Genomic DNA, 25,893 nt, shown 5'->3' on the forward strand with positions numbered 1-25,893 from the left:
AATCATTTTATTTTTGCTGTGAATCCATTCCCCTTAAAAGAGAGAGAGAGAGAGAGAGAGAGAGAGAGAGAGAGAGAGTATGTATAGAGCCAAAAGTTACTAATGAAGCCATTCATGATCAAACGTATTTTTTAATGGCTAGTAAAAATGTTTTTTTGTTACTGAGGAATATAAACACTATAATCCCAAATCCAAGCTTTCTGTTAAGATAATTATTGGGATTTCGGGTGCTCTTCATATTACAAATTCTTCTAAACATCCCCATTAAAAAAGAGATGAAATATACTATTATGCAATTGGCTAATTTTTCTCATCAATACCAATTTCAACCTTTTCTGAAGGCAATTGATAACATTAACTGCCTTTTCTTAACCTGGTTTGAAGGCACCTCCCTAACATTCTTTTCAATGACAATATAAATTATGCATTATACACAGTGACATTAACTCACGGTATTAAAATTCATCTAGAAACAAGATCTAGTTTCAATCCAGCCTCCCAGTTACCTCATTTTTCCCTAGCAATCTGCAAATATGCATGTCTCTTTTTCTCATAAATACATTAGCATAACCATTAATTAAGATGTCAGCAAGGGATTGATGCTAATCAGCCATGGCTGAAACTCCTGTACATACATGTTTGGGGAGGGGGGGCAAGTGCAAGGCCATACAGCTGAATTCCTATAAGCCCCCACAGAAATTCTCCTCAATGGGACTTGCAGAAGGAATCAATAACAATGTCTAAACAGCATATGCAAATCTAATTACCATCTGACTCAATGGCATAAAAATAATTAGGAACTAATGTCTTCAAAATGAAAATACTTAAATTCAGTAGAGATTATTTTTAAAATACAGCACTGCTGCAGGCATATAGAGCAAGCAGGTGATGTTGTTTTGTTAGAACAGCATGCCTTCGCTGTTCTTGCCATAAATCCAACACCAAGGACTGGGCAGTTCATGAAACAGCCACAGCAAATCTCAAACTCACAATTTTCCTGACTTCTATTCTTGTTTCACATATCGAGAGAGGAGAGTTAGTGTCAAAATGGAAGTGGGCATTTCCAATTTTGCCTTCCAGTAGATGGAAGAAGAGAAGCGAGGATGTGAAGTCAAATTTGCTCTGGTTTTCAAAACATGTATGCCAGATCTGTCATTATTTTTAAAAAAAAATCATGGTGGATAAATGCATTGATCACACTTATAATTAAGCAATGTTGGAGGCAATCCACATGGGTCATTTTTCCACTATGCCATTTCTTAATTTCCCTGGGAGGACCTGATTGTCCCATGTGAGACACAGAATGCTAGACTAGATGGCTATCTGATATAATCCAGGAAGATAATTTTCACCCTTTTTTGCATTCCTTGTGTATATGTATAATTTGCAAAACTCAATATCTTAGAGTGTAAAAAATTTTTTTTAGAAAAAGCAGACGCCATTTCATCATCAATTCTCCATGCTGAGATCTATTCAAGATGTTTTCACTTCAAAATGTTAGTTCAGCTGCTTTCAGCAGTCTCTTCTTTGCCCAAAGCAATGCACCTAGTGGCTTCCAAATGTGCTGAATTACTGGAGATTATGGGACTTGGAATGCTTAAAACCATTCTGAGATGTTACTATTTACATAGTGTTCTTAATAATACTCATTATACTTACTTACAATACTATTAATTATAAATATACTTAGTACTATTAAGCATTATAATTATACTTCATACTATTAATATTTCCAAAACGGAGTTTCTAACAGTGTATGTATAGGTTAAGAGGTTTTTTTCCCCCTTTGGTGTGCATCATTTTGTATTTGTTTAAACTAAACTGTATTTTGTGTCCCTAGTTCATCATTCACATGATCTAATATCATACTTCTGGGACTTAATTACAATTAGTTTTGGTCTTCATCAGTCTGAATCATTTGGTTTCATCTGAAAAACTGGCCAATTCACTGCCTCCTTTAAATTAAGATCATTTAGAACAGGTAAACAATCCATAAAAATGCAGCTTTGTTTACCTTATTACTACTCCTATTCCTATTCCTATTAACTTTCCCAGAAAGCCTTTGAGTAGGGATTTGGGCAAAGACTATTTTGGAAATCCCAGTGTACAATTGCTGACAGAGTCATCTCCATTCATATGCCTGTTGGTATTCATTTTCAGGAGTTCCCCCTCATTCTTTTTTGAGGGATGGTCAAGTTAACTACCCGTCTATCTCTAGCATGTGATCTTAGAGACAACTTATCTATTTTTGCTGGGAAGTCAACAATTTCACACTTCAGTTAAAAGTGCACACTCCTTTGTGTTCTCATCAGGAGAGGCATTCCATTTGTGTACAGTCGTTTTTCTAGACACTACTACAGAGTCATGTTGGCCTCTTCCTGGGTCTTTCCAGCACTGTGTAACAAATACATTGTTTGGGTATTCTGAAGAGATTTCATTCTCTTCACATTCCTTCCAGTCTCTCTTGTCACTAGAGTCCACTCATTTTTAAAAGTTTCTTTTTTTTGTAGTCGCATATGAATGTGTCAGATACTGTTTGCAAATTCCATTAGTATGGATGCAAAACATAATGGCATTATGGTCACTCTAATCAGTCTTGTAACATTTATATTCTCACCATAAGTGGTGATACTAGAAGATTCAGTACATTTGTCCTCGTGCCACAACTAAGAAACCAAAACTTCAAGATATCCTAATTCAAGGGGTTTCAAAGTTTTTTCAGGCTCCAGAACCTGTTTTGTTTTATTTTTAAATTCCAGAATCCTTGATCAAGAGGTAAAATTATAGAGGCAGAAAATAGGAACAGAAAGGAATTTGTGTTTGTTGTGGTTTACTTAAACAATTTATCAATAAAAGTTAAGTAAGGAGGTATTTGCCGATATTAAATGACGTCCATTCACGAAAATGGATTTTCCCTGAAAATTTATCCCTTATTGCAAGTATAACAAATAAATGTAAACGTAAGTTTAATGTAAATGCAAAATTGATGTTTTCAGGGGTTTTAAAAATTAAAAAACTTCAATGTCACAATTACTTGGGAGGTTAATGTTTAACCAAGCAAATCAATGTTTAATGGGTGGAATACTTCCTTAGGAAAATTTCTATGGAGGCTGCTGGCTATCTTTGAGTGAACATTTTTTCTCCTCATAGTTTTTCACAGAACCATATAAAATTAGAACTCTACAAAATTATCATTAGAACCCTTAGGTGTTTGAAAAATCCTTCCATAGCTGACTATACTGTAAAATGGTTGGTTCTTGGAACTGAGCAGGGCAGAGGCAATATTAGGTTTGATCCTCAATGGCTACTGTTCACATTCTCCTTTGTAATTCTTCCCTAATTTCTTGTATCAGCTGAAGACTCCTCCTAATGTGGAGAACATGGTGCTCTCTGAGTCTGGTTATTTGCTTGAAGATGTTTCATTACCAAACTAGACAACTTTTTCAGTGCTAGAAAGGAATGGGATTTGCTCTTTGTTTTTATATAGTAGTTTGTCCTGTCAGTGTTGGCAGGGATGCTATTTTCTGCCTTAGCAGTCACTTGATTAGAGTGTTTATTGCATGATTGTTTGTCTGACTTAGTAGTTTCTTTGATTAGGGTACTGATTAGGTTATACTGCTTGATTGATTGTCTGCTGTTAATTCTGCTGCTCATCCCTGCTTACCTGGGTGTTGATCGCTGCCAGGGAGGCAGTCTGATCTTTTTGTTTCCTTTTTAGCTTTTTGATTGCCTCTTTTGAATGATATATAAATGTTCATCTCTATATGCCTTTTGATTTGCGTGAGTGCCAGGTTTCTGCAAATTCCCTAGAATTTCTGGATGTATTTATTAAATTTATATTCCAACCATCTTGAAATCAAACAACTCACAGTTTACTAGTTGAAACTTTGGTTTAATACCCATGGGATCAACACTCTCAGGATTCATAATAGTGAGCGCAATGCAATGTCTAGAAATGATAGCACTCCCACCCATGCAGCCCAAATACAGATCCATTATGTGGATGACACTTTTTTCATAATAAAGGAACAACTAGAGAAGACACGGTGGGACACGGTGGCTCAGTGGCTAATATTCTGAGCTTGTCGATCAAAAGGTTGGCATTTCACCGGTTCGAATCCCTAGTGCCGCGTAACAGGGTGAGCTCCTGTTACTTGTCCCAGCTTCTGCCAACCTAGTAGTTCGAAAGCATGTAAAAAATGCAAGTAGAAAAAATAGGGACCACCTTTGGTGGGAAGGTAACAGCGTTCCGTGCACCTTTGGCATTTAATCATGCCGGCCACATGACTACGGAGACATCTTCGGACAGCGCTGGCTCTTTGTCTTTGAAATGGAGATGAGCACCGCCCCCTAGAGTTGGCAACGACTAGCACATATGTGCGAGGGGAACCTTTACCTTTTTAGAGAAGACACATGAAATAATCAACATCTTCAAAGGAAGAAGTTTCACAAAGGAAGAAGAAAACAACAACATACTACCTTTTCCTGGGTATCCTTATCAACAGAAGAAATGGCCGCAAATCAGAAATTAGAAAGAAGTCTAGAAAAACTACACACCACTAAACCAAGTGCTCCACTGCCAAAGTAAAAAGCCCACCACACAGAAGAGGAGCTTTGTACAAATATTATTTCAACAAGCACAAACATACTGCAGCAGCCCAGAACACCAGAAAAAGGAAACATCTTCTAATAAAGAAAAAGTAAAAGTTTCCTCTGTCCAGTCATGTCCAACTACAGGGGGCGCTGCTCAGCTCTGTTTCTTAGCCAAGGTAGCTAGCGCTTTCCATAGATATTTCCATTGTCATGTGGCCAGTATGACTATATGCCAAGGTGCATGGAACACTATTACCCTCTCACCAAAGTAGTAGCTATCTATCTACTCCCATTTGCATGCTTTTGAACTGCCTGGTGGGCAGAAGCTGGAGCAGGTAATAGGACTCACCCCGTCATGCAGCACTCGGGTCTCAAACCCAGGCTGTCAGCTTTCCAGTTGACAAAATCAGCATCCCACTTCTTCTTTTTGACCATAAAATGGTCAAAAAGTGCCTGACCACTTAATCCACTTCAGCATAAATAACACAAACCGTGAAAAGCATAACACTGCCATAAAACCAAAAACATCTAGGAAACAACCAGCAGACTACTACAATCACAGGGCATTACCACAGCATATAAACCAACTAAAGCCCTCGAAATCATTTTAAGGAAACCAAAAGATACAGTAGCCCAGAAAGAAAAAAATCAAGAGTCATCCTTAACATACAACAAAACATTAGCAGAGTGCTTCTATGAACAAGTAGCAGTCATGAGATACGGTGAAATTTCCTTAATTTCACAATACTGTACATGGAAAGATTTAACAATAGTTTCAACTGGGAAACTGTGAGCATCCTAGATCAAGTTAAATCCAGAAATACTAGGGAATTCCTGGAAGTCTGGCACTAGAACAAATCAGCCACCAGGAGTTAAACAGCATTTACAAAACAGATTTCCTTTCCACACACAGGCAATCCGTGACTTACAGCAATTCATTAAGTGACCGCTGGAAGGTACAACGGCAATAAAGAAGTGATTTATGACCATTCATAAGTCATACTTAAAACCATTGCGCATCACGTTATCCAGGGGTGTCAAACACGCGGCCTGCAGGCCAGAACTGGTCTGCAATAGGCCGTGGAGTTGGTCCACAGGCCATCCCGGCCACAGCAAGGGACCAGCCCCTGCCGCCCCAGGTCCGGTCATGCCCACCCAGTCGGCCACGATAACCAGACCATGCCCACCCTGACTAGATGGGATCGAGTATGACATCCCTGACATTATCAAAATCCAGACACTTGGCAATTGACTCGTATTTCTTATGGTTGCAGTGTCTGGGGTCATGTGATTACCTTTTTCAACCTTCTGACAAGCAAAGTCAAATGGGAAAGCCAGATTCATCTAACTCACTTAACACGTGCATGGATTCATTTAACAACTGTGGCAAGCAAGGTCATAAAATGGAGCAAAAGTCACTTAGCAAACATCACACTTAGTAATAGAAATTTTGGGCTCAATTGTGGTCATAGGTAGTTCATACAGAAGTCAAGTAACTGCAATGTAGAAAGGTGTAAAGATCCTTCTGAAAGTAGAGAAACCACCATTTATATACATACATATATACACACACATATATATTATATGTGTGTATATATATACATTTAGTGACAGTTGTGGCTGTACTGCACAATAAATGAAGGTTTCTTGCCTACCATGTATTCATAACCTAGTTGGGCTTGCAGCCATTTACTCTTTCTTTGCTCCTCCCTGTTCTGCAAGTAGATAAACAAACTAGAAATGATCGTTCTGATTCCCTAAAATATGAACAATATTTTAAATTGAATACAGACCATTTGATACCATCCTGATTGTTGGATTTTTCAAGTCCCATGTGACACTATCTTAAGATAGCAAAGGAGTATAGTAATTGTAGTGCAAATTATTTGAAAGGCATCAGGCTGCAAACCCCTTTTTAGACCAGAAGATATTTCCTCCTTCAGAGTATTCGCCACATATTCTTGCTTTGAGTTGAATCATTTTCAACTCAAGAGCCATGGTGATGCAGTGGTTAGAATGCAGGCCAATTGTGCCAACTGCGAGCAATTCAGTAGTTCAAGTCTCACTGGCTCCAGGTTGACTCGACCTTCCATCCTTCCAAAGTTGGTAAAATGAGGACCCAGATTGTTGGCGGCAATATGCTGACTCTGTAAACTGTTTAGAGAGGACTATGAAGCGGTATTATCAGTCTAAGTGCTATTGCTATTTTAATTGGATGTGTTTTTATTTTTTGTTTCTTTAGTTACAGATAGTTCTTTCTGCCGCTGCTTGTTTATTTGGTGTATTATTTCAATTATATGTTTTTAAAAGTAAAACTGTTTTTGCATTTTCTTATTTTTTTATTGTTAGCCAAGAATAGCCTTTTAATACAGTAAGGTATTAACACTCTGAATAAAAATATGCTTTTGAACCATTATTCTCTTGTCTCCCAAATATATTAATGTATTAATAAATAAGAACACTCACTTAATACTAGTCTTCTCACATTTTCCATGGCATACCAGTAATTCATAGAAGAAAGCTGCTAAGGCTTTTAAATAGTTTACAAAAACCATGTATTTTGGGTAAAACAAATTAAAAGATGCTTACTCATTCAATCCAGATCATGACTGTAGTTACCAATCTATTACACAACTTGAAATGCAATCACACTATTATTAGAACATCGAGAAAGAACATTTGGAAACTCTAATTAATCTATTTGCCAATTTCAACCTAGATGTATTAACACAATAGAAGTAAGTATGATTTCACCATATAGAATACTACAGGATAAACCCTTTAAAATCCTCCATCACCCTTTTCAAGGAAGAAAGAGTTAAATGTGAGAATAAGTATGGTTGCGGGGTGTTTTCTAATGCCCCTTTGATCTAGGTGTAGTTAAACAAGTCTTGCACAAGAATAAACTCTGAATTCATAAAATGCCTGGAAATCAAAAGGAACAAAGAACTATAGCAGCATTTCTTTTCCATAAGCCTTTATCTCAATACATCCAAAATACTAATAATATCACAGGCATGGTTTGTATGTATTATATTTCTAGATGAACCAAGGAAAAGTATAATTATAGGACAGCTATATCAAGAATTGCAATCTGACAAAAAGAATTTCCACAGTGGAAATAGTAGCAATGTATATTATACTCTACTTGCAGCACATAGGCTTCTGAATCTGACTCTGAGTTCAGTATCACAAAATGTTCCCAAACATTCCAACTGCTTGAGGAATGAACATTAACAGAATGTCCATAGTACACTTTCTATAAGTGAAAAGAATGCTGTATGCTTGGCTGGTTAGTGGAAAATTGCCAAAGTCCAACAGTTACACTTGTCTCTGCTGAAACCAAGCTTTACAAACATCTCTAGAATATCAGGGGTTAGCTAAAATGCATAATAAGAGATGCACAGATAGTATTTTAAGAGCACAGGTCAGGGAAGATAGCATGTATAGAAGGTCATCAGCAATGGGCAGCATCAGGCAAGCTGACAAAATATTTTCTGCAGAAAATGGAACTATAGCTCATAGAAGACAATGCAAGAAAACCAGGCACCAAAAATATCACTCTGACAGAAGTATTGAACCAAAAAAGGAACTAATTGCTAATAATATCAATTATAGTTATTGATATAAACATCAGTTCAGCCTTACATAAATAATTACTTCTGTTTTCTTACAATCCTCTTATTCTTTAGCAGAGATACCATGAATTGAAAGCTAAAATTAGTCCTGTACCCTTACTGAAATCAATATGATTTTGCCCCCTTTCAACCTAATAAAACTATGTTAAGAAATACTTTGTTTTTCCAAAGAGATATAACATAACAACAGAGTTGGAAGGGACCTTGGAGGCCTTCTAGTCCAACCTCTCACTGTACGCTCTCACAGAGAGAGTCTCCTCAGGGTGCCGTCCGCCAAACAGTGTCGGCTGGCGGCCCCTAGGAGTAGGGCCTTCTCTATGGGGGCATCAATGCTCTGGAACGAACTTCCCCCTGGCTTACGTCAAGTGCCTGATCTTCGGACCTTCCGTCGTGAGCTAAAAACACACCTATTTATTCAAGCGGGACTGGCATAATAGTGTTAAATTTTAATTCGGGGTTTTATTAATATTTCTAAAATTTTAAAACTAAATTTTTAATTATCAGCCTTTTTGTAATTTGCTAGGTTTTAAATGTTTTAATTGTATATATTTCGTGTTTTATCTTTGGCTGTACACCGCCCTGAGTCCTTCGGGAGAAGGGCGGTATAAAAATTTAATAAAATAAAAAAAATAAAAATAAACCCCCTGACCAGGCAGGAAACCCTACACCATCTCAGACAGATGGTTATCCAACATTTTCTTTAAAATTTCCACTGTTCAGATCTATCTGATACTAAATGGTATCCTCTTTTTTGGAGATACTGCTATATTAAAACAAATATAGCATGAAACATTAATTACAATAAAAAACTAAGCCAAATTATGAGACAAAATGACCACATCATTTTAGCAGTTCCAAGTTTCCTGTTTCTAGATATTCCCATGACTGGCTAAATATTTGCCTTTGTTTTCAACAATACTAACAAGCCTGACTGCTAAAAATAGCTAAGTATTACAACTACATTTGCTCTATAGTCAGCACTGCACTAGGAACACAAGATTGAAAATTGTTCTAACTAACTTTAAAATCCAAAGGATAAAATTATACCATTTTACTTAAGCAGACAACATAAAGGATTGTGAAAAATGTCATCCAGTAACTATTTAGAAATCCTACTGAGTTCCACAGTGACCCCAAAACTGTGGCTTCATAAGCTGCTTAGAATGCAAAATGAAGACAAGAAAATGTTTCTGGTTTTGTTAACTGAAGGTTTCACATCACTAATGAGAAAGCTGTGCTCAATGTTAAATTCCATTCCCATGCAGGGCTTTAAGTTTTAAATTATTCACTTGAAATTAACAAAACCTGTTTTAATTTTCATGAGCCAACAGATTTATCAACATAAATGTAGAGTGGACTGACAAAGCATTATCTTATTGATACCAATGCAAATGAATAGGTTTGGCCAATATTTTCTTTTAAATCCAATTAATGCAACTCATAATAAAACATCTTATAACTTTTTATACAGTAGAGAATTTATTACACACTAATTTGCAACCACATTATTCATCTAATTGTAACCCAAAGAAGATCAGCATAAGGAAGAAAGGAAGAGGTATAGAATTACTTCTTCAAGCAAGATAGGCAAAGATTTGCCAGTAAGATGGGGGCTTTCTCTCATGACCTCCCATGTTCTTGCATTTCACCTTTAGCTGAGTGCAGTAGAATAGAATAGAATAGAATAGAATAGAATAGAATAGAATAGAATAGAATAGAATAGAATAGAATAGAATAGAATAGAATAGAATTTTTTATTGGCCAAGTGTGATTGGACGCACAAGGAATTTGTCTTGGTGCATATGCTCTCAGCATACATAAAAGAAAAGATACGTTCATCAAGAATTCTAAGGTTCTTATATTATTCTTAATTATATTATTATTATTCTAATAAAACCTCAAAAGGTTCCCTTCTATCTTGAATGGGACATATTTTCATCTAGAGGGTGCCTGCATGTTCCACAATTCTTATATTACAAATAAAACAAATAAAGCCCCTGAATTTATAAAACTACAAATGCATATTAACACAAAAAAACACACAATGGAAAGAGTTATGTTAGGGGATAAGAGTATAAGAAAAGTATAATGCATTACCTCCCCTTCCTATGTTAATAGACTCCTCTTATAATATTTTAAAACTTCAAAGCTAAAATAATATCTGCTGCAAACATTTAAATCAACATTTAAATCAAACAAACAGCTGTGAATCTTCCAGATGCTTCAGAGTGGGGGGGGGAGCCATTTGGGTGACTTTGGGTCAGTCACTCTCTCTCAGCCCAAACCATCTCACAGAATCATCATTGTGGGGAAAATAGGAGGAGAAAGCTGTGTTAGATATATTTGCCGCCTGCATTATTTGTAAAAATAATAAAGGCGGGATACAAATAAATAAATAATTAATAAACTCCTATTCATTCTTCCAATGAGTCCTGTCGATTAGACAGAGACTGAGATGAGTTTACACCCATAAAGAAGTTGCTGCATTAAAAAGGGGATGAGGAAACTGAAGTTGTGGAAAACACAGGAGAATCATACGTGATGGAAGGGGGGATGTTTACATTAAAACAAAAAGTCTAATCTGGATGCAACCAATTTTACACTGTTAACACCATTGGATAAAACAGGCAAGATTAAACCTGCTTGCAAGACATAATGTTCTCTGTATTATCTGACAACTAAGAAGCAATAAATCCACAAATTGCAAAGAACAAAACATTACTGGTACAAACCTATTGGGTAATAAGTTATTTGGCAGCTTTTACACACATTTCCTCCTTTGTCCTTGCACTGAGCACATCTCAAAACACATGAATGTGTATCTTCTGATCCCTGGCATAAACAAGTCTAACTGTAATCTAAAAATGCAAGGATAAACTAGCTATAATAATATAAAAAAAAACTTGTCAGTGCTGATGCAGCAGTATGGATCGAAGAAAGGCATATAACCAAAAGCAACTGAAATATCTTTACAACTGAATTATTTGTACAAGTATTCTATTCAGATCTTAACTCCCAAAGATTACCAAGGCTGAAGGAGGAAGTAAGGTTCAGTGAACCATTAGGCAGATACTTGCTAAATGTCAAATACCTAATTAAACACTTACACAGCAACAAAAATACAGCCATGGACTATATAAATATATATTCTCCCTGAAAAACTAGGCTAGCTGCAATGAGTAGAACAGCCTTCCCCAGCTTGATCACCTTTCACTTATTTATATGTTTTATTCTTATTTATATTTATTATCTTTTTAACATTTCCCAGCAGTTTTCTAGGACGCTGACTGGATTAATATAGGTGAGATGTTAAAATAGTATGCAAGACTAATAGTTTGCAAGTTGACTAAGCCATTAACTCAAGGAATTGAAACCTAGAGCGTACCAACCTTGGGGAAAATTTGAATAAAAGATAAGTGGAAATGGCAGAGAGGGATAAGAAACAAAGAAGTTTGCAGCTGGAACTCTTATTTTGAAGCAAGCTCCAAAGTCCCTTTTTTATAAGTAGTATGTCCTGTCCATGCCTAATATTTGCAGTAAAGCAAAACTGATGTGCCAATGGAATAGCGAAGAAATCAAAGATGAGCAACTCAGAATGAGAAATCGGAGCAGAAATCAGAATTTTGCTACAACTTGAATCCTAACAGCTTTAACCTAGCACTGAAAATGTATAAACATTTACAATATGTGCGATGTCTGCTTTGAAAAAGGAATGTTGCTGCAAGGTACAAATATTTATACTGAAGATGTCGGCTCAAATAAATGGCCCTTTTGGTTGGGTTTTACTGTCCAGCCATTCATTTTCCAAATGTAGTCAAACATTTTCTTTCTATTAACATGGAAGATTGCAGTCCTCCAGCTATCACTGAAGAAAGATGCCAGTAATGATCTTAGCAGAAGTTTAGTTCCATCTCATCCAAATATATCCAACCTTACTGACATTGCAGGGCACAAATGTCAGATGAAAGACAGGCTATATGTGAATCCATTTCTTACATCTTGGATAATTATACCAGATGTACTCACAAAGAATTAAAAATAGTGGTATATACACCTTGGTAGACACTCTAGCAATCCATCTCTAAATCAACTCTAAATAGCAGGCCACAGCATGGAGGTAACCTCAGAGCTTTACAAAAGCAATAATGGTATGAATGCTCCCTCAGAGGCATTTGTAACTCTCCATTTTAATTCTTATTTTAGCACACATCCAAAGGAAAAAAAATACTGAGTAATGTTCAGAATTTGAGAAGTTCTCAGCTCACAATGACAAACAATACATTACAGTAGTGATTAATAGCTCCTGTAATGAATGCAACAAACGAATGCTTTTCACAGTCTCGCTTAAATTAAAGTGCACAAACACAGAAACAACAGAAACATACTTGCCATTTGAAGATTGAATGTTGTCAAGCATTTTGATGCTACCAAAGAAGAATACTAGCATTAGATGCTTTTCTTTTGATAAAATACTGCAGTCTCTCTGGTAGAAGCAGAAAATGTTTTCAAGTAGAGGAAGAATTCACAAATTTAAAGGCACAGGTTTGGGCAAGAATGTTCCAGGTGTTATTTTGACGTCTAGTCTTGGAATTAAGGCTAATACTGCTCAACATCCATTCTCTTTCCTACAGAAATCTTCACAAAGTTTTCAAATATTCAGTAAGAGAGACATATAAACATCAAATAAGAAAAAAGCTATTTCAGTGGATAAGGTTCATTAAGCATATCATATAAGACAGAAATAGCATGTATACATACTAATTCTAAAAAATAATTTTCAGGGGCCAAAGACCACAGGGACATAATAGTAAAACAATAACTTTAAAGGGAAGGAGGATAGGGTTTGAGGCCTTTTTTGGGAAGTGGGGTTCTTTTAGGGAGGGGCTATTTATAATATTTCTAGATGTATTAAGAATTCTGGAGACATAATGCACTTATATTCACTTCCCTGTAAAAAGCAGAGTATAATTCCTGTGCTGTAATTTAAATTTTTGTCTCCAACTGTCTTTGTTACTTTCCTAGAGGCTCAAAATGATAAGAGATGTCACAAGGCTTAGAGAACAGGGCTTAACCATTTTAGCAGCATTTTTCTGTATTTGTGAATAAATACTGGAGGACTTCATATGATTGTTAATACTGAATTTAATAAAGACAATATGAAGAAGCACACTTGATTATTATCTCACTTTTCCCCAAAGACTTTATCCAGTTCTATATTGGTAATACAAAAATCCATCAAGTATAAAATTACATTACAGCTTGAGAATATAAAGTTGACAAAACAACTGAATTCAGACAAAATATACAAATGTGGTATATTTATCTAAACCAGCTGTATTCAAGCCAGCTCACAGTCATCAGTTATTGATTGTGGCTACTCTAAAACTACAGTTAGAATTATGATTTATATTAAGTGTGAAATTAGAGACCACTTCCAGATCACAACTAAGGCCAAGTAACAATTATCTGATAATAAAATTCAAACCATGGCTGGCATAACTCAAGTTCATGTTGCCTTTGTATTTAGTTCCATTCATCTGATTTTAATATCATTCTATCTTACCAAGCTTTGGGATGTAATGGGCTGGAGTTTCTTGGTCTGAAAAAAAATATTTTACCTTGGTATTTGAACAGCACCAAATACGAATATGAGAAACTACATTTTATCTCCAAACTAGGAATGGAAATCAAAGTACGAAATCCGTTCAGGTCAGGACAAACTATTCTGTACAATAAACTGACACAAACCTGCAAAATATTTTCCATATATATTTCTTAATTACATATTTAATGTCCAAGTATTCACTAAATTATTTCACCTGATGAAGCATATGGAACAGGAATTATTAGAAACAATGTTGGTACTTTGTACATTTCTAAATTACATTCCTGCTCTAAATATTCTAAGATATTTGATATTTTGCAACATTTGAAAGTACTTTTCTATATTAAATACTCCAAGTATTTGCTTACTTAGAAACCCACTCATAATGCAGGAGTGAACTATCACTGATAATGTTGCTATCATTAAACTTTGCCTCTAAGAGAACTCTGAAGCATAAACTAATGTTAAGAGTATTTTTAAGAAGTAGTTTACCAACCATTATAAAACAAAATATTTTCTAAGGGGTTCTTTGTTCTCTGGTATGCCATACATTTCTGTGTTTTCTGCCTATTTCAATTTTTTCAAAGGCAGCAGCTTCTTATGTCTCAATTGTTTCTATTGCCCTGCCCAGACTTTTATATATGTACTGTGATCATGTAATGATGCTTGCACAAATATCCAGATGAACAGTTATTCCCATGATTAAAACAGTTGTCATGATATTTGAACCAATTCTTAGAGGACTAAAATAGACAGGCACTATTGTCCTTAGATGGTAATAGAAGACAAGTGTCAATAAAATAACAAACAGATCTCAAACTGGCTTACTACTTTGAGGAAAATGGGATTACATGCCAACACAACAGAAGCTTGTGCCATTAACTGGCACAGTTAACATAACGGTTAACAACAAAAGAGCTATTCACTCTTCAGTTTTCCATGGGACACCAAGTACTATATGCATGGAGAAGCAAGCAACATTGCGTTATTTGGATATTCAGAGAAATAATCTTATTTGGGTATTCAGAGAAATAATCTATTTGGATAATCTAAATCAGAAAAAAGAGGGTTTTTGCATACAGCAATGTGCATGAACACACACTAGGTTTCCTGATACTGATTCAGTTGGAAGACATCCAGAAGTATATTCAAAACTCCTATGACCATTTGGACAGGCCCCAAAGATTCACACCCATTCCTGGATTCCATAAGTAGTGTAAGAAGACATATATGGAAGAGTCGAAAGTCAAACTAAAGTTAGAATATAGTATCATTTATTTTAGCAGGTGTTTATATCTGAGGTAATGAAATAGTGAAAAAGTAGTGAAAACTATTTTTCCTCCTCAGGAACAAGAGTTCTGAATTTTCTTGCACTATTCCACTGACTGAAAAGTCCATCCAAGGATTGGCATTCTCATCTAGCCAATGAAAACAGAACCACAAAAGGGCTAAAGGAAGTATTTTTACATAATTGTTTTTGATCTGTGGTTTTAATTGTGTTGCACTGATCAGTAGCCTTCAAAAATTTTACTGGCATCTGGACATCATGCTGCTGAGTTGTTGTTGTTTTTTTGGGTTTTTTTTTAATGAGGCATTATTCACTGGCTGGGTTTACGGACTGCCCTGTCACAATGCAGTTTGGTTTTAACTAAGCATACAGTGGGAACCCTGTTATGGCATCATCTAATATGACCAATGTGTTTATAGAAAATCTTATTTTACATCTGCCAAGCTTTCTGCTTATCTAAACATGTACTACTAATAATAACAACAATAAATTAAGATATGGGAAGCCGGTGTACTCTAACAGAAAACAACGAACTACTGAATCACCTTCATTTCCAAAAATATGTTTGTGAACCAAACATTTGGTTTGTGTGGTCAAATGCTCCTCCAAAACAGGGAGAACCAGAGAAGCATCCTGCTATGTAACTTTTAAAATTCCAGAAAATGAGCTTTTTAAAACTATGTCCTATGATAACTACTGTATCAATGGACAAGTTACTCCAGCACAGCATTCACAATGTTTTCCAAATTTTAAATGTGCCCACCAATCCCGAAATGATTATAAAACCTGTAGCTTAACACAATGAGAAAAGGCAGCCACTTAGCAGTTTTAATATCAAGGCACCCATTATAGCAACTGCCTAGAAACCTAGATCTGGCCAACAGTAGCAGGTTGTTAAGAGTGCATTTATAGTCTTCATTTGTGATTGACACAAGCTTAAAATTCTTTCCCTCCTCCCTTTTCCTCTCCGAACTTTAGCAAGAGACCAAGGAATACTAAGAACTTTATTCAACCTACAGTAATTGTATGATGCTTGTAAATTCCCCATTTATTCATTTCTTGATATATTTTCTTTTCTTTTTTTTCTCTTTTTATAATTGTTCAAACATTTTTAATAAAAATATGACCCAAAAAATCCCACAATTCTTTCCAGGGTATCAGCTTTATTATAAACATAAACATGTATGCAATTGGCAGAGAATATTTCAATATAGGAAACAAGTTCTACTTGGAAAAATATGCAGGGAATCAAGAATGCTTATGAATCAAGAATGCTTATGTATTGGGTAAAGCTAATGATACTTAAAATAAGGGTGATCTAAAACTTCCTGGAATTTCTTGTATGTCAGAATTATCTGCAGGACATAGTTTTCTCATACTTCTGGTGATAGAGATGCTGAAACCTTCACTACTTCTTGCAATAGAGCAGAACAAGTCAGAGGCTCACCAGAGTAGTGTAAGAGTTGAAAAAAAACATCTGGTTCCTACTCCCCAATCAGCATTATCAGGCAAAAATGTCCCCTTCATCAATAGTACTGAATTTAATCCTATAGAAACCTATACATAAAACTCGCTCTAAAAGATTACTCCTCTGAGATATTAAAATTGGCTGGACTTTAATGCAAAGAAATTCTTGCTTTTGTCGGTTTTCTTTTTGCAGTAAAACTCTCCAAACAGAAATGCTAAATAAATCAGTTTAAGAATTTCCTCTGAATAGGTACTGAACAGGCACAATTCTAAATATTTACGTGCAAAAAGTAGGGTTTCGCATCTATTTAAATGTGGCTACAATTGTGGAATTTCTGCTTTGGGGGGGCACACTACCTATAAAAATGACAGGTAATCTATCAACCTCCTTGTCTTGATAAGCCTCTCAGTGACCTTGTTTTTTTTACTTTTTTCCTGTTTCCTTAAAGTGCTTTAACAATTACGAGTGGAAGAGCCGCTAAGACTTTATGTGGCCTACCTAGACATGTTATTATACTATCTACAGTGATGAAATTTTCAGAAATGAGCAAAAAAAAACCACTCGACAAAAATAAAAATAATATTGAAGAAAGGACAGCCCTTGCTTCTTCATTCTGAGAAAACTACCAGTTTCTTCTGCTTCTGCTTACTCCTGGTTCCACAGTTGTCGTATTCAAGATCACCTTCACAAACTCTCAGATCCCACAGTCCTGGCAAACTCTATCAATTTAGTCACATATTTTTTCTCTCTGCTTCAAGATCACTCATCCACTGTCCCTTCTAGGTATTGGCTCTCCCTTTTCCCACTGTAAACCTGCCCAGATCTGATGTCACTGCTTCCTCTTTTTATTCCCTGAATCATGCAAAGTTTTTCTTCTGGATCATCCCAATTCAGTATTTCTCCATTTGGGCAACTTTAAAATGCATGGACTTCAGCTCCAAGAATTCCACAGCTAATATGCCTGGTTAGGGAATTCTGGGAGTTGAAGTCCACTTATCTTAAAGTTGCCAAAACACTGCTCCAATTACTTAATTCCTTCAGAGAAGGTTTAGAAATAATAAGGTACACCCTTCTCTTCCTTACATTTTTATTTTGTGTGGTTAGATATGCTGTATATAAAAGCAGGCCTAATGGCTGACCATCTGTGCTGTCCAAGTACTTCAAGACACACAAGAGCGTTCTGGAAAAAATCAGTGACAGAAGAAGTTCAAAGTTTTCATAAGCGTTCCCAATCATTTGTTTTAATTTTAAAAATTAAAGTATTTTTAATAATGTGAAGTTCAAGATGGCACTGCATAGGACAGTGTTCAAGTGCAATGACGTTGATGTACATACATGGCTTTCCCTGGTTAGAGAATTTCCATATTCAAATGCAGTATATCAAAACATAATGCAAGTTATTCAGAATTTTCATAGGGCACACATAGAATCATGTGGTTGGCCACCATGGGAAAGGGGATGTTAGACTAGAGTTTTGATTTGATTCAGCAGACTTCTTATATTTTTAACAGTCTGTGTGTATGGGCATGGGCATCCCCAAGAAGTTTCTAAATAGCCTTAATCTTCTATTGTTAATTTGCATTTAAGGTTTATTTAAACTTGTGAAGTTATATTTTAAATAAACCCAAAATATTCAGATTCTATTTTTTTTAAAAAAAAATCCTTTCAGTGCAGAATAATCAATCCAGATGAGTTGGATTTCATTTCCAAGCATTCCCAGCCAAACTCCAACATACGTGGAGATGCCAGTTAGGAGAAAACTGAGCTAACAAATTCAACAATTAAAATCCTTCAAATGAATAAGCAGATTTACTAGGTGGAGCTTTCATGTTGTCTATGCCTAAATAAAGTTATGCCCAATCTAATGACTCAAAGTAAAACAAACAAAACCAAAGAACACTTTATTACTCACAGCTTACTCAAGATGGCTATGGCAGTTATTCTTTTAAAACTAAAGATGTCTTCTTGAGTAACTGGGCTGTAATCCTAATTATACAACAAGTGTTCCCATGCAGCCCTGCTTTCTAATTTATTAGTAAAGCCGAACATAAATATCATTTCTCTCCTGTCTCAGCAATCTGATGAAAAGCATTCAATTATATATATACAAGTTTCAACAGGACACTTCTGATTTTGATATAATTCAATTAAATGTTCTATTGACAGAAAAGGAAGTAAACCTCGCTAAACAGGCTTTTTCCCCTCCTCCCCTAAATGCACACACAATAAAAAAATAATGCCTGCATATTTAATAAAACACTTATATTTCAGAATGGTATTTATCCTGGTTTATATTACCTTTATCTGTTGCAGCTTTCAGTGTAGTTCTTGTTTACTCTGCTTGAATATTTAAAGCCATATTTCAACTTTTAAATTCTTAAAAGCCATACAATCCTGGCAAATAGGGTGCAAAAAACCCCAATTCACCAAAATTTCTAAGGGACAGCAGGTCATTAGTGATTTTTCTCCTATTCAAAGTGGTATCGAAATACAGAACTGCCCCCGCCCGCCTTAAACTAAAAACAAGAAATGAAATGAGAACTGGAATTCAGGTTGCATCCCTGCCTCTTTTGTTAAGCTAGGGCTGGGCTGCCTGAATCTCACACCCAAGAAACACATCTGGATTTCTACTAAAGTTATATTTCCTGAAGATCTGAGATGGTCTTCTTTTTTTCAAAATGCTCTTTCCCACAACAGAAGGAAAGCCTTCCAGTTGCCCTGGAATGATGAGACATCCCATAATTCGCATGGAGATTTACAGATACACATACACACAAACATATGACACATATTTCTCCTTCCCCTAGATCCTGGAATGCCATCACCCCTTACAACGCTCCCTTTTCTGTCTTGCCTTCAACAATAACCAAACCAAAGTTGAACACAGAAAAGCAATTACCTTCAGAGTCAGGACTTCTCCAGGCAGAGCTCCACATAATCCAACAGGACAGACCCGTAACCTCGAGAGCTGGCTTCTCCTCCCACAGAAAGTGAGCCTGGTCTGATTATCCCAGGCGGTAGCTTTTCTCCACCTCCACTTCTTTTTGGGAGGGGGGGAGGCGGGGGAAAGAGGGAGAGAGGTAGCGCCTTGACAAATCCTTTTTGCCTTTGTTCAGGGTTAGAAGTTGAGCCTGTTCTCTCAGCCTCTTTCACTTCTTGTATTACAGTTACACGGCTGTGTGACGTCTGGCGAGATGAAAAAGGGAAGAAAACAACTGAGTAGAAGGGACGCCTGGCCAGGGTGACTCCTCCTCTCTTTGCCTCACTGCTGCCTCCTCCCTTTTGTCGACTAACACACACACAGCAACAAGCGGTTGGAAAGGTTGTGGGGGGGGGAGACAAAAACAGGGGGCAGCCTTCCTTCCTTCCTTCACAGGTACGGGCAGCCCTTACAGCTATAAACCCAGCTCAAAATAGCTCTTCCGTAACCATCTTCTGCCTGATTAGCCTGATTTCTTTGGGCTTTTTCCAGAACACACTCATGGTCTTCTTGGCATAAAATACAAACTGACACAAACATAAGACCGCAACCGATACACCCCCACCCCGCAGAGTATCACTCCAGACATGCGTAGGTTTTCCAATTGCAATACCAGCAAAGCAAAAGGCAACAGTTGTTTGCCACTGCTCACTCCAAAGAGCATTTGGACTTTGACCACCTTGTAATTGTTTGAAATAATAATAAGGGGCAATGCAATTTCATACAATTATCTATCCTGAATAAGATCTGTTGTGCTTAAAGTTAGATTTATTCCCAGGTAAGGATGTAGAGGAATGATATTTAGGACTTTGATCCAATGTACTAGAGAAAAATGCAGTTATCTGGAAGTAAGATCCCTCCAACTCAATAGAGCTTATATCTATTACTTTATTATGACCTATTACTTGCTGTTTATGTGTACACTGTGAGCTTATGCACCAGAGACAAATTCCTTGTGTGACCAATCACAGTTGGCCAATAAAGAATTCTGTTCTATTCTATCTGAGTAGTCCAGAGAATTGACTATAGTTTCAGCTGCCAATTCAATGCATGTAACTTCGGGAAGAAAGGCAAGAGGGAATTATTTCAAGTTAAACATGCTGTGAATGGATCTTTGAACTCTTCTAACTCCTTTGCTCACTTTTGAGCAAAAACAAAAGAGAGATTTTTTTCAGATGCATGGACAATCAAGACAAGTTTCCTTTTGCATCACAAAAGGAATCAATTTATGCAAACTGACTCAATATATACTCAGAAGTCTGTACCACCAAATTTCAGCAGATTTCCTTTCAAAAGCACAACCACAACTGATTTACAAATAAACACACAAAGCAAGCTATACTGTCAAACATGAAGGCAACAAAACATGAAGGCTTTTACCCTAAGGTCGATGTTACTTTTTCTAAAATACTTTTACTAATTCCATAATATGTAATCGTAAATGTGCTAGTAAACAAAGGGGACTAGCAACCCAGAAGTTCAAGGAACAAGTCTTCTATTAAATTATTGCTTGCATATACAAAAAGCTGAACAATACTACTGGTACATTGCCTCACCCACTGCACACACATTTGCCTGAAATTAAAGTAAAGGCGTATGAGGAAATAGCTTAAAAACAAATCTAATTCCAAAACTATGTAACTGAATAGCTAAATGTTCCTACTGAGGTATTCTGTCCTCTTAAAAGTTAAATATATGGCTGCCAAGTGAGTTAATGAAAAACTCTTTGCTAGTTAACTCATTTAGTGCATCAGCTATGAATTAAAGTATGTGGCACATGGCCAGAGCATAAAGGACTCTCTTTGAACATGCTCAGATTTCTCTCTAACAAGAAATAGTTCTGATCATCTCCACAGTGAAGTGGGCAGTTGGCTTCAACACAAAAGGTTGCATTTAGTTCTTGAATTGTCCATCCCACCCCTTTATCCCAATGTAGAAGATAAAAAGACAGCAAGAAATTAAGCATTTCACCTTAAAAATATTGCAATCTCTTTTGCCCCAATCCCTCTATACAGTACATACAAACAGACAATATGTTCATGATCTAAAGCCAGAAACTTGTTATAATATTGATATTGGGGGAAACGGGTGGAATGACAAAGGGAGGAATTTCTTAAGTAAAAGAACAGGGCCAGATCCATGACAGGCAGAGCGCTTTCCAGCTCTTTAGTTACTGAATGTGCTTATTGTGTGGTAAAGAAATGATCATTATTCATAGCATTCATGGAATATGCTGGCCACTAGTCGTTCTTTTGTGCCAGGACAGTTAGGTCTGACATTTTCTGAAATGAACTTTTAAGTATTTTTTTTTTGTCTAAAGTTATGTTTGTGATCGTTTAAAAATCTAATCAGTGAAAAAAAAAAGAATCAACAGGATGCTGCATTATCCAGTGGGCTATAGAAGGAGGGGGGGATTGTTACACAGTAGTTTCCTTTGAAAACCATGAAGAACTCAACCCCCTATTGTGTTATAGATTCAGTGTGATCCTGCCACACATTAAAAAGTCCTTTTATAGCAATGACTCTTAAATGGATATAAATAATCACATTCTTGAAGTCACAAGGGGTGTATTTTTTGGACACTCTCCACTCCTTCCGCCCCCCCAAGATAAGCAAGTCTGCCACATTGTTCAAACACACCGATAGATCATTCTATTCATTCTATACTTCCTCGCCTTCCGCAGATCTCAGCTTGATACTTGAAACCACCACCTTATGACAATTCTATTCACGATCAGAGTTCTGGTTTCAGGACTGAATTTTGGTTGACAGCAGATGGGTGGTGCGGGTGGGCAAAGGTATCATTTACCTTTCTAGATTCTGGCGCCTAGCCCAACAAAGGCAGAAGAAGCACGTAGAAAATACAAGGGAAGAGCTCTTCCAGCCTGAAATGTTGGAGTTGCAATGCAAACACAGTAAGAGGTGAGAGCTGATGATTGGAGGGCGAGGCTGCCAGTCTTTGCTAGAGGGCAGGACTAAGCAAAACACGGGTACTTTGCATCGTTTCCCATTCTTTTTTGCCACTTAATTATCCCCTTTCCCCTCACTTAAAAAAAAAAGTTTAGGAAAGAAAAATCCATGTTCATGGTAGGAGTTGATCTCCTTAACCAATAGCACCAGAGATGGAAAATATTCATACAGTTTCAGTAGGAGGTGGGGGGGGAGGAGGAGGAAAGACTGGTGGCATAGAGAGGAGGCTTTACTGCTCTGTTGAAAGCTTTAACTTTATATTGCACTCTTCAAATTCAGTATTTTTTTAAAGAGTAGCCCAGTTGGATTATAAAGCCCCTACCTTCCCCTCCATTTAATTTATGGACTCATTAGTCTAATTTCATTATTTAATCATGTGCCAGTCATTGTACTTCCTTAAGAAAGGAGTGGACTGACCTATTTTTGGCAGGAGATAAACGATCATGTTAACAGATGTTAATCTTGTAATCTGTTTTCCTGTAAGCACTTCATATACCCGCGTTTCAGACATTAACAACAATATCACACCACACACACACAAAACACAGGGGGAATTGACGTCAGGATTCCCTACTTCTCTTTCCCCAAATAGGGGAGAGAATTCGTCCAACGCCTTCAATGACATTAAATCTTTTCCCTACTTTATAAATGCTGATTTGTTCTGTCTCAACTCCCACAGGCGATGATTTGCATTTCAAATTCCACAGGTTAGGAACCCCCCCCCCCGCCCTTTCCCTTTTCTGAAATACACACACACAAATATAAACCCAGCCTAAGATCGCCAATGTGGATCTAGAGAGAGGCAGGGAGCAGCGAGCGCATCTAGGTTAAATAAAACACCGAGCACAAATCTCCCAGAGGCCACCACAGAACGACGGTAGCGGCTACCTCTCCGGTCCAGAAGGCTTTTGGGGAAACCATCGATCTGCCCAACGGAATAGATGGGGATATGGACTCACAACGCAACACGCAACCCTCCCCGGGCGCTGCTGCGAGGATCACGACGTTTCCAAACCCAAATCCTGGCAGCGGGAAAGCGGGGAGGAGTGGGGGGGGGGGAGAGATCGGGCGAGAGCAATAGAGATCCGTCGGCAGCGGGGATTCACCCAACTACCTACTAGAGACGGGACATCCCGCTGTTGTCACCTTCTGCACCCAGGCGCCTTGCAAAGCCACAACTCTCTCTCCCCCCACCTCCCCACGTCGCCCCCCCCCCGGAGCTCTTACGACTAACTCGACCCGAGCCCGGCAAAGTTTCCGCAACTTTCTCGAAAGAGTTTTTTTTTTTTAATTCAAATGACGGTTGCAACTCTTATGCTAATTCTGGGTGGGGATGGGAGGGGGCGGAGGAAAAGGAGGGACAACATGTCTGCATTATTACTCTCTCTTTCCCCACCCCCCACTAGGCAATTTCCCCCCTCCCTCTTTTTTTCTCTCTCTCTCTTTTTCCCCACAAGGCAATCCACCCTCCCTCTTCTCTCTCTCTCTCTCTCTCTCTTTTTCCCTCCCACTAGGCAATCCTCCCTCCCTCCTTTTTTTCTGTCTCTTCTTTCTTTTCCCACTAGGCAATCTTCCCTCCTACCCTCCCTCCCTCCTTTTTTTTTCTCTCTTTCTCTCCCTCCCGTATATACATTCAATCCCCCCCCTCCGAGCAGGGCAGGACTCATCCGTAGATCTCACTCTTCAAGGTGGCTGTTTGATGTTTGTTTGTTTGTTTTTTTTAAATCTCCAGAAGCAGAATACAGTAAAACCATTTTATTTATTTTTTGAAACACCCCTCAACTTTCCAAGGCAAACTATGCCCTTCACTCCAGCTGGCGGTTCGATAAACAAAACAAAACCAACCAACCAACAGCAAAAAAAAAAAAAAAAAAGTGTCCAGGCGAGAGAAGAGGAGGAGGAGGAGGGGGAGGAGGCTCGCCCGCTACCGGTCCGCAATCCAGCCTCTTTAGGAGACAAGCGGCCGCTTCTTCCCAGCCTCCAAAGGCTTGCAAAAAAAAAAAAAAAAGTAGTCCACCTACCTTGGACTGGGGGGGGGTGTTTAATGTTAAAAAGGACGAGCAGGGAGCTCGCTTTCCCGGCCCTTCTCGGTGGAGAGCATTTGACTTGACGGCACCTCCTTCTCTCTCCCACCCCCACCCCCACCCCCACCCCCACCCCGCCCGCGCCTTTCACAAAGTGTACAAAGCTGAAAGCTTCCCATCGTTCAGAGATCGGGACAAGACCGAGCCCAGCTGCCTCCCTCCCCTCCCCATCCTCTTTTATTCTGTGTTTATTTTATTTATTTATTTTGATCGCCAGCTTTTAATTCCTAATAACACCCGGCCCATCGCTTCTGCAAAAAGTCCCCCCCCCCCAGGTTCCCAATTGAGATGAACTATATTATTCATTGGAACCGCCAAGTTTGTTTGTTTTTCCCCACGGGCGTTATTAAGGGGATTTCTCATTTCTCTCTCTCTCTCTCTCTCTCTCTCTCTCTCTATCCCTCTCTCTCCCGATCTCTCGTTCCCCCCCCCCCCTCTACCCACCCACCCTGCCGCCTTCCCGGATCCCTTTGATCTCTTTTGCAGCAGCGCCTCCCAGAAGGTATCCCGCAAAGCGGGTCTTTGGAAATGTCTTCCCAACGCCCGTTTTTTACCTTATCTCGGTTTAAAGGTGATGTGATTTGGAGAAGGACAGACAAACAACAACCTGAAGGTGAAACCACGCGCTGAATGCAATAAGGAAAGAACTGCACATGATTCACTGCGCCAGCTCCACTCGGACGAGCAAGGAGGGGGCGTCTCTACACCCCCGGCTGCCGAGCCCCGAAGAAGGGGTCCGCCAGCCTCAAACTTTCAACCCGACTTCGGCCCGTGGGGGGACCGTTTTGAGGACCTGAACTGCGGCGAGGTCGGAGAAATAGCCTTCTTTTTCTTTTTGCCCTCCCTCTTCAATGTATAGGTGCATGACTTCCCCCAGCCGGTAGAATGGTCTGTTCTATATTAAATGCACACACTGTCTACTATTGTCTCATCAGCACAAAGTTCTTGTGTAATGCGGGGACAGACTAAATGGCCAAAAATGAGTCACATAAAAACAATTATTCTACTAATAGGACTGATTCATTAACAGGTCTGTTATTCATTTCAGCTTCTACCAAACAACTAAATAGTAGCTAATTATCAAACCCTATTACATATATTCCCAATGTACACAAACTCTCTTACACACACACACAGACACACACACACCCTTAGTATATACACGACGAGATAATTATATGTTTATCATCTATATAGTTACTCCAGTATTTCAACTTTTAAACAAAAATGTGATTACATAAGGTGGGATTGTTTCAATCCTATTTTG

At 37.9% G+C, this 25,893-nt stretch overlaps 1 protein-coding gene across 4 annotated transcripts in view; it reads right to left on the minus strand.

Annotated features, from left to right (window-relative positions):
* The window catches only part of ZNF516 (zinc finger protein 516), a 132,562-nt gene extending 107,258 nt beyond the window's left edge, over nucleotides 1-25,304 (minus strand). Inside the window, exons 1-2 of one of the 4 annotated variants that reach the window (XM_058174923.1) lie at nucleotides 25,181-25,255; nucleotides 19,492-19,778 (exon numbers count right to left, since the gene is read on the minus strand). The gene's annotated coding sequence lies outside the window, so the exon portion shown is untranslated. Of the gene's footprint in view, nucleotides 1-19,491; nucleotides 20,125-25,180 lie in introns of those variants that run through there. The other 3 variants (XM_058174924.1, XM_058174926.1, XM_058174925.1) reach the window with 3 other exon arrangements.
* Between the last annotated feature and the right edge of the window lie 589 nt (nucleotides 25,305-25,893).

Source organism: Ahaetulla prasina, chromosome 3, assembly GCF_028640845.1.
Source record: "Ahaetulla prasina isolate Xishuangbanna chromosome 3, ASM2864084v1, whole genome shotgun sequence".
Classification (NCBI taxonomy): Eukaryota; Metazoa; Chordata; class Lepidosauria; order Squamata; family Colubridae; genus Ahaetulla; species Ahaetulla prasina.